General features: G+C 32.6%; 1 long non-coding RNA gene across 1 annotated transcript in view; it reads right to left on the bottom strand.

The window, feature by feature from the left end:
• Window positions 1–9566: 9566 nt before the first annotated feature.
• LOC145691651 (uncharacterized) overlaps window positions 9567–14318 on the bottom strand; it is a 113200-nt gene continuing 108448 nt past the window's right edge. The window contains exon 3 of the long non-coding RNA XR_014132465.1: window positions 9567–9731. This is a non-coding gene — a long non-coding RNA (uncharacterized LOC145691651). The remainder of the gene's footprint in view (window positions 9732–14318) is intronic.

Below are 14318 nucleotides of genomic sequence, written 5' to 3'. Positions count from 1 at the left end.
GGTTATTGAAGATAATTAGCGATGGAGTCGAACGTCGTTTGTATACTGGATATAGAAGGGATTTTCATAAACTTCTTCTTCTTTTGTGAAGAACGGATTTTTTAGTTAGTTGACTACAAGTCCTATGAATAAAAAACATTCAGTTGCAATAGTTGGAACGATTTATTAGAACTAGCTGAACCTATGCTCTCTACACAGCGCATCATTCGCATATGAGTATGAATCTCCTTGTTATTTCTCACAACATATGTTCATGTCCCTTTACAGACGCAAGTGAAAGAAGTCTTGATAAAAATTGGCAAGAGGTACCATGAAGGGAAGATTTTTTTCGATTATTTTTTTCAATAGCTAGCACCGTTTTAAGATGTGAGCCTACTTCCAGTTGGAGTTTCTAATTCATGTACAATCAGTGTTTTCTTTGTTCTTGCATGCAGTAGGTAACAAGCAAATACATTACACACACAATTAATTATAATTTCAGTGATATATATTGTGCTCATTGGACAAAACACTCCAAATAATAACGATTCGTCTTATGAAAGACAGGAAAAATGGTTATCTTTCGTTTTCATTATCATTTGCACATGAAACGAACTTCTGAGAGACATGCAACCCCTATATACAACTACTATATGCGGTGTTGAAATGTATAATACGTAGGATATGATGCTTCACCTATTTAAAACTTCAACACTTCCAGTGTACTACTAAAAATATAATGTAGAAATGACGGCCATGTTTTATGAATATTCTATTAGAACTGGACAATCTACACAAAATTTGGAATCGACTAATAAAACGGCACGTTTCTAGCACCTATTGTTTTCGAGATCTTATTGTTGAAAGGATTGGAGACAAACATATAAACTTTCCTTTGAAGAGAAACATGTCAACCTAGCATTTTAATATATAGATTAATTTGTGTTAACTTTCGTTTTTCTTACAGAACATCCATATTTCTCGGAATAAAATAAATGATATAGGTAATAGCTTTGAATAGCAAAACTTCGATCGATGCTGAAGACCAACTGGAAGTATTGAAAGACCTTGTGTTAGTCTAAATCAATATTGTATTTACACTTTATAGTCTTCAGTAGAAAAAAAACTATTATATATATAGGGTAAGAACCCCTAATATGAGGATAGGCACCTAAATTCAGAACCGTACCTATCTTGTGAAGCAAGAGCTGCAATCTGTGGAAACGAGTTAGAACAATAGGAAATAGCCCGCCACATCCCTGGAAGTGACGTGAGGTCGTCGTATGGAGAGTTGTTGGTAAAGTGGAGGCTGAAAGAAATTGTGTCCCTACAAAGACTTTTAACGTGCGCACATCAGGCGCTGAAAATGAATAACGTATCTTGATATTCATTCTGTATTTACTTTCTTTTCTACCAGTGAATATGCGTATCGCCACATGTAATTAGTTACCGGTTTTCTTCCAATTACATTTGAGATGGCGTTAGTCATTTGTTTATCCGTCGAGCGCTTAACTATGAGACTCTTAATGGATTCAGTATATAAGACCGGTCTCATAATTTCATATGTATAGTAATATTGGGTCTTATATTAGGAACTCATTTGTATCGACATTTCTGTATTCACAAAGTAGTGTCTGTCTAATGTTTGACGTTGATTTCCGTTGTTGGTTCCCTATTGTGAAAGTTATGTTTTGTGTAACATTCAAAACGTTATTTATCTTTACCTTCTATTTTATGTAACAAAATACGGACAATGTGGAGCTCTATTTGTGTATTAAAAAAGGAAAAACAACTTCAATTGTTGGAACAATGTTTCTTTTTGTAGGGTTCATACAGTTTCAAAAATTGTTCTATAGTTGTTCATAAATATTAACTGAATGCATATACATATTCCTAATTAGAAACCAATGGCGAAAGTTATGTTTCCTTTCTTTTGATGCAAATGATAAGGCAAAAATCGTCCTAATAAATCTTTACCAACGAGGAATATCTTAGTCCTGTGCATAGGGCCAATAATTTCGTTGGTATTGTGCTGTCATTTTGGATACATTTCTTACTCATTTGATACACATTTATACATTAAAAGAAGTGATCAAAAATCGTTGCAGTTAATGGGTATGGTCTAATTATTTTTTTAAAAAATGAAGTAGATTGAAAATGTAACGTTTTATTTATTTATTTTTTGTGGCATCACATGATTTGACTTAAAGACAGTATTGAATGGTGAATCAATGACTCTTTTAAGACTACACAAAAAAGCCAGGGTCTTTTATTATATATATATATATATATATATATATATATATATATATATATATATATATATATATATATATATATATATATATATATATAAGGTTCATTGAGTTTCAAGTATTTTATTATTATCATTTTTAGTAATAATATTTTGTCTGAAACATTTCTGGATTATTCAGTTTCCTCGTGATTTAGTGTAGGTGTCTTGGAAACGGAGATCTGTTTTTGCTTTCGAATGGACGTTCGTGTATTTTTGATCCTGTATACCGTAAACCTTCCAGTTTGTTTCACATAACACTGTTAGAGGCTGAAAGTGGTCAAGGTTCAATAACCAACCAATTCCTGGTATTCCTTACTCCACTTTTATCTTTTCTATCTTCAAAATAAATGAGCAAACTACGAAATTAGATTTAAGCTATATGGTTAAAACAAATTCATAAAGAACAGTCTCCAGCTGAAAATAGGCAATACTTTTGAGCAATAGTTTCTGTACAAGGATATTACACAGATTTCCTTTGTAGATACAGAACAAAACGAGTAATTCATATGTCTCTTTGTACCTTGACCTTATTTGTCTAATAGTTTGAAGTATATAGCCCACTGCGATGAAGACAATTTTAACTACATTGGCAAAGTTTTATTTTTTTAATTTTAAATTTCGGGTATACGTAGCACGAAATCAAATTAATACTCTGAGCTCAATATAAGGAAGGACAATATCCAAATATTACTATGTGCGAGTGTTTACAGATGGAAAGATAATGTTAATACTCTAGTTGAATTAATATCTTTTTCAGCATACAGGCAATAGCAGTAACTTAATATTAACGAAATAATTTACTTATAAATATGTGTGATTCAAAAGACATGATGTTAATCCATGTGACATGGTAATTTCAATTGACTGGTACCAGCTTAAGTGTCAAATTATTAACGGGTGTCTTCAGTTTTACAATGATTTTTTTGTAATGTAACTGTCCTTTGAAACACAGTATTTGAATTATATACTATTCAATGAAGCAATATATATTGAGGGATATAAATTATCATTGAGAATTCACTTTATTGTATTATATGTAACAAATGAATTAAAAGAAAAGAAAGTCAAATGCAAAAGTTGTTCCTGCCATTTGCAATTCACCAAGATAACGATATTTTTGTGTTAGATGTGCTCATTTTCAAAATAACGTAGACCTATGGTGTTATCATGACCAGTGGGATTCTTAAATGTCTCCTTGAAAAATCATCGCAGAGTTCTTCCCAGGTTCCTGTTATTATCATTTTATTATTTTCTTTACATAACTGTACAATACGTACTCGTTAGAGTTCTAAAAACTTGACAGGGCAAGCTAGAAGGTAGGTTTATATTAGGTAGTCCATGCACTGTTTTGCTGGTGGGAAGGGTAATCGGTTTATTCTAATGGAAGTTGATACCCCACACAGTTTGTCAACTCATCTTGAAAGAATGAGACATGTCACAAGCCCATGAAAGAAAGGGGAGTTTGTAATTTAAATCTGTCACTATTGTGCCTTTTAGGCTTAGGAAGATGATAATTAAAGCAAGTGAAGAATGGCGTAAGAATTGATGGAATACTAAAGTGGGAGTACCATGAGAATACCCACGGATATGATTTTGTGCACGGCACATTTATTTGGTGAGGGATTGAACCAGGAAATATCGCATCACAGGTAAATGCTCTACAACTGAACCACCGTGACAAGTCACTTCCATGAATAAAAACCAGAGCCAGGGGAATTCGTTGAAGAATAATAACGGTCTTTTCCTCAGATCATTAGTTTTCTTGTTAGCCAGCCATAGACATGACTTTCCCAACACCCCTCGTATCAGCAGTGTGGGAATTTATGCAATTACTATCCACTCTTATCTTTGTGTATTATGTAGGCACAAGGAAAATGTCAGTGTTCTATTTCCTCATTCACATGTTACAATCAATTCCTCTGATTTGTATTTTCATATTTTTTGTTTATCAAGTTGAAGGTTAAAGCTACGTCATCTAGTTGGTAAGGATATGCAAAAAATAAGCTAGTTTAACAAGCGAAGTAAGCCCAATTGCTACCAGCAATTAATCTTACATTAACTTTCAAATCCGCATAATGACGTTCAGTCCTCCCTGAGTTACGGAGTCTCGGAGGGAAAATAACCGAAACCTGAGAGAAACGAAATCAAACTGTATACAGAGTGCCAGGAATTTAAAATTGAACACGGTAATGATAATTTTAAAACCATAACGCAATTTCATGTCCGTTACTGCACATATACAGACAGCAATTAGCAATTTTTCTGCCTTCTGGACTATATTACAGAATCGGACGAATGAAAATTGAACTGAGTAAGTAATTAGTTACATGTTAATTATATATGAGCAGTAACAGATATGAAATTGCGTTATAATTTTCACTGAAGTTTTATGTATATGGAACATATAATCTTAAATTTTAATATAATGTATTTAACCAATCAATTCATTATAGCTCATGGTAAACTCCTTACTATGCACTTTGAACAGAAAGAGAAAATTCTGGCTACCCCTATTCTGCTTTAGGAGTCGAATGAAAATCATATATAGTCCTGCTAATTAAAGAGGAAGAAACATCCTCACACTCAGATACATATATCTCGAAATCACAGGTAAAAATCTGCGTAATTTCAAAATACAACGCGCTATCGAAACATGACACACGGTCTGTTTATTAGCTAAAAGAAGAATTTCATCCAATGTAAAGTGTCATGCTTAAGTAGAAAGACAGTATGTTGAAGAAGATAGAAAGACAGTATGTAGGACAGGCATTTGGCCTCATTGAAAGGAATGGGTTACCATTTTACCCTCCAGGATGATGATACCCCACAAAGTGTGCAAGTGAAAAATGATAGTATTGGTGACATCACGAAATTATGACTATAGTCATACTTAGCTGAATGAAGACCGATCTGAAGAAATTCGTAGTGTGTTACCCCCACATCAAACTAGTTAAGTATAAGGTTTTTTTTTTTAATGGTAATTGACAGAATCTTTTCGATGTTCCGCGTCTCCTGCCTGTGATTATACACATACTTGTCAATATTCTGTGACTTTTCTTGCCAAGGAGTAGGTGCGAGAAATAATAGCCAGAGAGGAGCGCAGCAACAAGGATCTGCCATCGATTTGTTACTTTCCTTGCCTCTCAGAGATAGACCAAGTTACCTGTGACAGTTTGGCTTCCAGAGTCCAGCAGGTTATGATGGCACGAACTAATTTCTTCACGATCTATTCGTTTCGTTTCTAGAAGCATCTGCTGTGTAAAGACTTCTGTTGTCATGTATATCAGTGGAAGACCACTAGCCTACTAAACGGCAACATTCGAAAGCACAAATTTAATTAAAGAATAAATTATCTCAATTTCGTAGGACTGGAATTGTAGAAAAGAACTATAATTCCGCTGTTGGCAAATTTCGAAAACGATTTTATGTTAGCAGACCGGCATGCTCAAATCAGAAACCGATGTTTTGATCCTAAAGTAGACAAAAGTCTTACAGATTTTGTAATTTCAACATATAATGACTTGAAGCTAATCAATCCATATCAGCAGGAATCACGTATTATCGCATCAATAAGAATATTATGAGCGTTTAGGTTACAGCAAATATTGATTTATTCGCAGTGTATTAAATTCAATCATTTAATAATGATAGTTCAAAATTATGAGAGTCAGTCTAGATTGCAAGGTAATACTAACAGAAAACAGACTAATCATATTTCTGTACGAAATATCAATGTTAGATAAGACTGTAGTCATAATGTTAGAGGTAATTTTAGATTTTCTTGTAATGGCAATACGACCGAACCTAATTTTAAAAGAAACAGAAATAATAATCGTACTCTTTCTAGGAACAATGAAAACAATCGATCTAATTTTCCACGTACTCCCAGATTACTAATTACATAAGTCGCAGAAATTTTGAAAATTGGAACCAAAGAACTAGTGAAGTAAAATAACACACAGGAGTGTATACAAGATTGTCCCATTCAATGCAACCTGATCTTTTCTTTTGGTAAAGTAACTTGAACTAAAGTTATGACGTCCGTCAAAACTTATTCAATTAGTTTCTGTTTCATTTCACTTTGAATATTGTTATGATTTCATTTGTAATTCGTACTTTGTTTGAATTCTACACAGTTACGTTAATTTGTTACGATTAGATGTATTTGGTTTAGAATGTCATGCCTTGGTTTGTGAAATTGATTACCAGGGATGCATGAGAATTCAGCATAATTTTCAATCTATATATGATTCTATTAGAATACATTTAAGTTATAATTTCTTTGTAATTCGTACATCTTCTAAATTCTATTCAATTACATCTATGCATCGATATAAATATTGTCTATCAAATTTATGCTAACTATACCCGAATAAATGAAATAGTTTATGCTGTATTTAAGCTTATACCAACTTTATTGTTAACGAATATAAATTTCATTGAGTTAAAGAATCTATTTAGGACTTTAAAATAACCAACAAACGTAACACATTTTGAATAACCCCTTATCGTCGGTAATTTTATAGAATTAATATAAAATTGATTATTGAATAAATATAATAATGATATTGACATAAAATGAAAATGATATATTACTTTATGAATTGTAATTTTTATATATACGAGGATTATTCAAAAACTAAGGTAACTATTGTATATGAAATGTCTAACGGTCCGGAATTCTTTCTCTAATTGTGATCAACGTAAAGAAGTCCCATAATTCGGGAGCCATTATAGAACGATAATGTATATTTCTTATGCACTTTTAAGTATCATTTTTATTTACGGTGAAAAGAAGCTATTTAAAAGGCACAAGCTCTCAAGAAGAAGAAGAAATTACGTAAAAAATAATTTAAATATTTTGTATTATGTTGAGATTTTTCTTCTTGTTGCTATGACAACTTATTTATTTGGTGGCTTTGGTAATGTAGAAAAATATAAAACGAAGAACCATACTGTTATAGTTGGATTTGTTATTTTAAGGTGACAAATAAGGTATATGCTAAAAATATATATATAAGCTAAAAGTCCATAACTGTGGTGCAATTCATTTTTTAATATGGTGGACTTTATAAGTACTTCAAATATATTTGAATCAACGAAGGTAACGAAAAGTAAACTAACGTTGCAAATAAAACTCCAGTTACAAGACGCACTTGCCAATATTTAAGTTATTTAGTTGTAATGAAGTTGTATGTTTGGGTTGTTAAAGGGTAACGCTTCAAATGCAATCACTATTTCAGTGATTTTGAAATTTGGTCAAATTTTGCGATGTTTTACTTAAGAGCGTACTTGTACAACCACAATAGAAAAGGATAGTAAACGAGAAGGTGGAAGTTTTGTATGTCATGCTTTCACAAGTAGTACTTGTGCTAAACTATCGACTATGTTTCATTGCCCTGTTACCACAGCCTTCTCTCAGCCAGAGGTTTGCTTCCTTCTCGTTTATCTTTCTGTGTAATTAATTTACAGATAATCCAAATAGCGAATTCTGACATCACAGAACAATCAGCAGGAAATGACTGTTCTATATTATCGCGAGCACTGACTTCAGAAAATATGGCAAAGATAAATGATTGAAAACTTTGGAAAAATTTAAACAAATCCTGTATTCAAATAACACACAAAAGTCAACTAGTTAGACAAAAAAAACTTTTTCCAAGGATCCGTTTGACAAGGACTAAGTAAAGAGCAAGAGTTCGTGATTTTAAAATCGTGCTGTCACCGGTTTTTGTATGAATATGAATATTCGTGATATGGAATAACGTAGGCATCGTTGGAGTTTCTTGACATGAAAGAGTAAATTAAGAAAATCGAGCAGCCCGACGATTGTGATACAAGATCTGTAATTTAACTCTTCACTACAAGAATGGCAGAAATTCATCGCCAAATCTGTAAACTGTGGTCCTAGCGCGAGAAGTGAGAGTAGTGCTTATAAGGGCTGAAGCTATTTCAGGAAGACCGGAAGGATCTGGTAATTCTCTAATAGACCTCTACTAGATCTAGAATTTTCGGTAATTTAGATATCTAACAAGATCATCTAGTTCTTTTTGATTCATTAAATGAGGTTTTTACTATTTTTCTCGAGAAAAGGTTCTTTAGAACTGACCGGAATCAGGTTGCGTTTCATCGAATGTCTTGAATTGTAGGTGAGTGAATAGAGAGATCCGCACTGTACGGAACAGGTGCTCGGGAGGACAAATGTCAGGATAATGTAGCTGTCGTTTGTTCTTGTTCTTCTTGAAGTGAACTCGTAGGACGTAATGATAGCCCAATATTAGTGATGAATGAAGAACAAGTGTTATAATGGAAATATATGAGGTAAGGGATCATGAAAACGTAAATATCAAATATGTCTCTCTCTGTAAAGTCCAGATTTGTTGTCTGAGAATAGAGTATTGACTATGTTGAACTGGTTGTGTTGATAGTAAGACTGAATATGTGCAAGGGCATCAATTCTTAAGGTGGCGTGATAAAATAGATGAACATTTAAAATTCGGGAACATTTCAATAGTACACCAAGGGATTTAGTAGAAGCGGTTTGTCAAAGGAAATACAGATCAATTGATACGTGAAAATCAATAGGATATCGGCGTACATAGTTTTATATTTAGATGTAAAAAGCAAGCGCTTTTGTTTTCTCGGAATTGACAGTTAATTATCACTTCCTGTACGAGGTAAGAACATTGTTGAGTGTCAGTGAAAAGCTTATAATGATCTTAAGCAAAGTTTCCCAAAGTGATAAAAATGCATTGTGATTACTTAAAAGAAAGTAAATGGTACAGAGATAAAAAGATAGAGTAGCATTCAACATCAGATTGATCACCGAAATCATTTTCTGTTTGACTACATCAGAGTCTGTTCAAAGAGTATATACAGTATCATTGGCAACCCACAAACGCCCCTTGTGCCACCAGTGACCCACTTTATTTTTCACTACGTTACATTGGCTATATCATTCAGTTAGCCAAACCCCCGTTGTTCCACTTCAGGCACACTACCCGTTCTCTTGTTGTACGAATCTCGTTCAGTTTTCTTCTCAGATTTTCGATGTAACACGGTATTGTTCAGGCATTTGCTAACAAATAAAACTGGTCTTGGGCGTTTGTGGGTTAAATTAAAAAGTAGACACACGTTTCCTTGATAATATTCAGAAAACTAACGAATTGCCTTTTATAACCAAAGTCGAAATGACTTTCTCAAACATTGAACATTTGAGACCAGGTGCCGCAAGTATTATTATGTTATTCTCTATGTTTTGCATAAAAAGTAAAAATAATCGTACTCTGTTAAATAATGGTTCTTTATTTATGAGTCATCTATTTCTACACAGTAATATAGTTAGAGTCGAATATAAGTACATTTATAGTTTCCCTATGTTATCAGAAACATAATTTATCTTTATCCTGTTTTTACACTGAATTGCTCCTGTTCGTTTAGCCCCAGAATGGGAATCCTGAAAAAGAAAATGTTTATTATTAATTGATATTTAATTCCATGAGAATAGGGATATTGTTTATCCAATTTAGGGGCAAATTATCGATATTATAAAATGTCACACTTATTGACTAATATATTACAAAAATTTCTAATATTTATTTATTTATTTATTTATTTATTATTTTAGTCTTATTTTACATGGCAATGTTAAGGCTAATCATGGCCCGTCTCCCACTTGACCATGCAATAAAATACTATTATGATTATTAATACAATAATAAGAATAATAAAATATGTATAAAATATATAAAATACTCCCAATCATACGTACACACACACACACATACAAGGGAGCGCATCACATCACATGCACACATAGATTACTTAGATTACTACAAATAACCATATAATATAGTCACATACATTTAGTGAAAAAAGAAATAAAAAGTAGAAAAGATAAAATTCCGCATTTTATCCCGATATTAGTAAGCCTTGAGAGACGTACGGACGATTTACTCAACCGGTTTCTTAAATAAGTTGATTGACTGAGATTGTTTGTGTTAGATGGAAGATCATTCCACTCACAGATAGTGGATGTAAGGAACGCATTAGAATAGAGTTTGCGAATGTAGGGGAAGAGAAAGGAGTGAATTTACACCTGATCTTGTAATGTGATCGTGTTGAGCATTTAGTGGTTGCAATCGTTGAAATAAGTAGGAAGGTTGTTGAAAGCGCAAAGTCTTAAAGAGAAGTGTGAGTAGATGCAAATCACATCTATCGGCAAGTTTCAAAAGGCCCAGCTTTCTGTAATATCGTGTTAAATGATTTGATCTTTTGAGATTATAAGCAAACCGTATAAAGGCATTTTGGATACGTTGGAAACGGTACGCTAATTCTTCATTTAAGTCTGATAAAGCTACATCACAATATTCAAGGTGAGGGAATATTAGAGATTTTACAAGTAGTAGCTTTGTTTCAGTGTGTAGAATTTTCTTTAGTCTAGTGAGTGAATGCAAAGATCAGAAGGCTTTCTTACATACAGAATTAATGTGATTTCATTATCTCTACTGTTGATACATGCGAACGGTGCATTTGTGTAAGTCGTTTAGAGGAGACGCAAATGTACTTCGAGTTAAGTGGATTTATGGTTAACCCATTTTCATTTGACCACAAGTAAATGCGGTGCAAATCGTCATTCATTTGTTCAATTGAATTGTCCAAGTTTTCGGATTGACTTCAGGTATATATTTGAAAGTCATCTGCGTATAACTGAAACTTGCAGTATTGTAAGACAGAAGGAAGGTCGTTAATTTACATCAGAATAGGAGAGGGCCAAGGACGCTTCCTTGAGGGACACCGTGAGTGAGATTCCGCAGTGCAGAAGAAGTATCGACTACGGTTGCAAATTGCTTCCGTCCCTGTAGATAATTTTTGACCCATTTCACAGCACCATTGGGGAAGGTAAATTTCGTCGCCAATTTATGGAAAAGAATCTTAAGTATAATTGATTGAAAAGCTTTAGAGAAATCTAGTAGAGCAAGAATAGTTACTTGTTTTCTATTCATTGCTAGTCTAATGTCGTCATTGACATAACTAACAGCTGTAGCAGTACTGTGGTACTTTCTGAAGCCTAACTGAAACGGATCAAAGAAATTGTATTTCATTAGATGGGGTCGAATTTGATCACTAATAATGCATTCTAATTCCTTTGAAAGAACAGATAAAATACTAATTGGCCGAAATTCATTAATACTTGTGATATTACTTGTTTTGGGGAAAGCAAGGACTTCAGCTTCTTTCCAATCAGATGGAAAAGTGCAGCTCATAAGAGAACGGTTAAAAATATTAGTGATGGGATTTAGTATAAAAGGCATTTTTAAATATAAATTTAATGCTAATTTGGTCAGCTCCAGTAGCATTTGATTTTATGCTATTGATGGCCTTCATGACTATTAGACAACTGACACATTACAAGGAAAAAACGTTTCCTGTATATTCTTGACTTTCATCATATGTTATTTTGGAATCTGTATTACTTAAAAACTTAATGTCACAAAATTTGTTATTAAGATCATCTGCAGTAAATTTATTGTTAACCATATTTTCTTTCCTACTGCTCTTGATCCCTAATATATTTAACTTTTTCCACAAAATTTTCGAGTTACCAGTGCTGTTCGCTAGGTTCGAGGCAAATTTCATTTTGGCTTTCCTAATTAAGTGTGTATATCTATTTCGTAAGATTTTATGTTTTTTAAAACAACCTGTACTGGATTGTCTTTACGACATTTCGTGTATTGTCTATAAGAGGAATCGCGTTTAGCCAATAAATTTAGATTTTTTGTTATCCACGGAGATACAGTCTGTTTTCAATATTGAGTGACAACCTGTCCTCTTCGCAGTATTGAGCCAATTTCATTCTGGCTTTCCTAATTAAGTGTGTATATCTATTTCGTAAGATTTTATGTTTTTTAAAACAACCTGTACTGGATTGTCTTTACGACATTTCGTGTATTGTCTATAAGAGGAATCGCGTTTAGCCAATAAATTTAGATTTTTTGTTATCCACGGAGATACAGTCTGTTTTCAATATTGAGTGACAACCTGTCCTCTTCGCAGTATTGTGCCAATTTGAAGATAATGAATAGTTCGCACTCAAAGAACTTGCAATGACTTGAGAAAAATTTAATATATAAAGTTAGATTTATTTATAACTTACAGTATTTTGTGGTTAAATATGAATATAATTAATATTTTTATTTCTTAAAGAAGAGAAAGTGATTTTCCACCTTTGAGAAAATAATGTTATCTCATGTTATATTTTTTAAATATTGGTATCCTCAGTATGGAGTTGGAAAATAAGCAGATTAAATGATAGTAAAGTCCATTACAACGTAGCTTTGCTACGAAATTGTGTAGGAAATATTGGAGAAAAGAAACCAAGCAAATTGTATGCAATATGGTTTAAGACAATTATTGTCACGAAATAGTTGCACCAAGCAGAGAAATGGGAGAGAAGAATGGACAGCTACTAACCAATTTTTGGTACCTAGTTTCTACTACTACGGGAGACATGAAGTGCTACGTGAAAAAAAAAAAAAAAAAAACATAAATAGAAATAAGAAAATAAAAGTTTAGCAACAAGAAAGGTTTATTTGTGGATTTTAAAGTCAAGAATTCGAAAAGAGACAGTAGTATTATTTTCATGTGGTTGAGTGTACTCTACAAAAAGAAAAAACACACAATAATATACTATTCGGTTAAAGCCAATGATAAAAATATTGATGAAACGAAGAGCTTATAGTTTTATAATCATTTGGTATTGCTCTATTAATTCACAACAGAAACACTGCGGCGTACGTTAATTCATTTCAAGAGAGCATTTACAAAAAAAAAAAAAAAAAAAAATATCTAATAGTTACACATATTCTATTAGAAATACAAAAAAGTCATTTCAATATGCAAATAATATTAGCAAAGTTCTAAAGGGAATTGATTACTTAGAAGTTTTGAAATTGCTGAGAAAAGTAAAGTAAGACACACACCAATGTTGCCGATGTTGGTCTCTGTTGAAGAGGAATTGGTACTGGTTGAGGGTAGGCTACAGCAATGCATACAAACACTGCTACCAAAGCGAAAGTGACCTAAGGAAGGAAGATTCAATTTTTATGTCTATTGCTATTGTGCAGAACGCTTAAAAATATATAAATATTTTAATAAACCATTATAATTAACAAAAAAGAACAAGTAAAAGTTCTGGACTAAAGTATTTGTTTTCAATATTGAAGTTCCGGTTCATACTAGAGAATAAAAATTGTAGTAGTTGTTTAAACAATATTGACTAGCCTAAATCATTAATTTGCATTACGTTTTTTTAAAGATTATAAGTAGTAATTATTTTTAAAGTCATATTTGAGACTTAGATCTTGCTTGTGCATAGAGGTGGTTAGATTGTTTTTGGTATAAAAAACTACTACTACTACTACATTCATTTCGAGTAAGTACATGAATATCTTGCAAATAACACATATATATTAATTAACAAATTAATATAGTGGACTACATTTGTTACTGTAAATGTGGGTGCAAGGTATGCATGTTCGACTTAACGAATACTAAGCAGTGTAAATATATAGATGAAATTAAAGGTGATTGCGCGTTTCTGCTGTTATATTAACAGCAATTCTTCGTCATTAGTATCCGAGGAATCATTATTGTAATTATCTATAAAGAAATTAAAGAAACACAAATCTCCGGGTGTATATGAAATTCCGGCTGAGTTAATTTTAGCTGGAGGCGAAAAATTGTGGAACAAGATACACAAACTCATTCTCCTGATCTGGAACAAGGAAGAATTGCCACAAGAGTGGAAAGAGTCAATAATTTTTCCAATTCACAAGAAAGGCGACAAAACTGACTGTAATAATTATCGAGGCATTTCTCTTCTGTCAACATCCTATAAAATCCTTTCAAATATTCTGTTAGCAAGATTGACCCCATACGCAGATGAAATTATTGGAGATTATCAGTGCGGATTTAGACGAAATCGATCAATTATCGACCAAATATTTACCATTCGCCAAATACTCGAAAAGAAGTGGGAATA

Source organism: Thermobia domestica, chromosome 8 (assembly GCF_964235325.1).
Source record: "Thermobia domestica chromosome 8, izTheDome1.hap1.1, whole genome shotgun sequence".
Classification (NCBI taxonomy): domain Eukaryota; kingdom Metazoa; phylum Arthropoda; class Insecta; order Zygentoma; family Lepismatidae; genus Thermobia; species Thermobia domestica.
The sequence above is the reverse complement of the archived record's forward strand: the minus strand, read 5'-3'. Positions and strand labels throughout refer to the sequence as shown.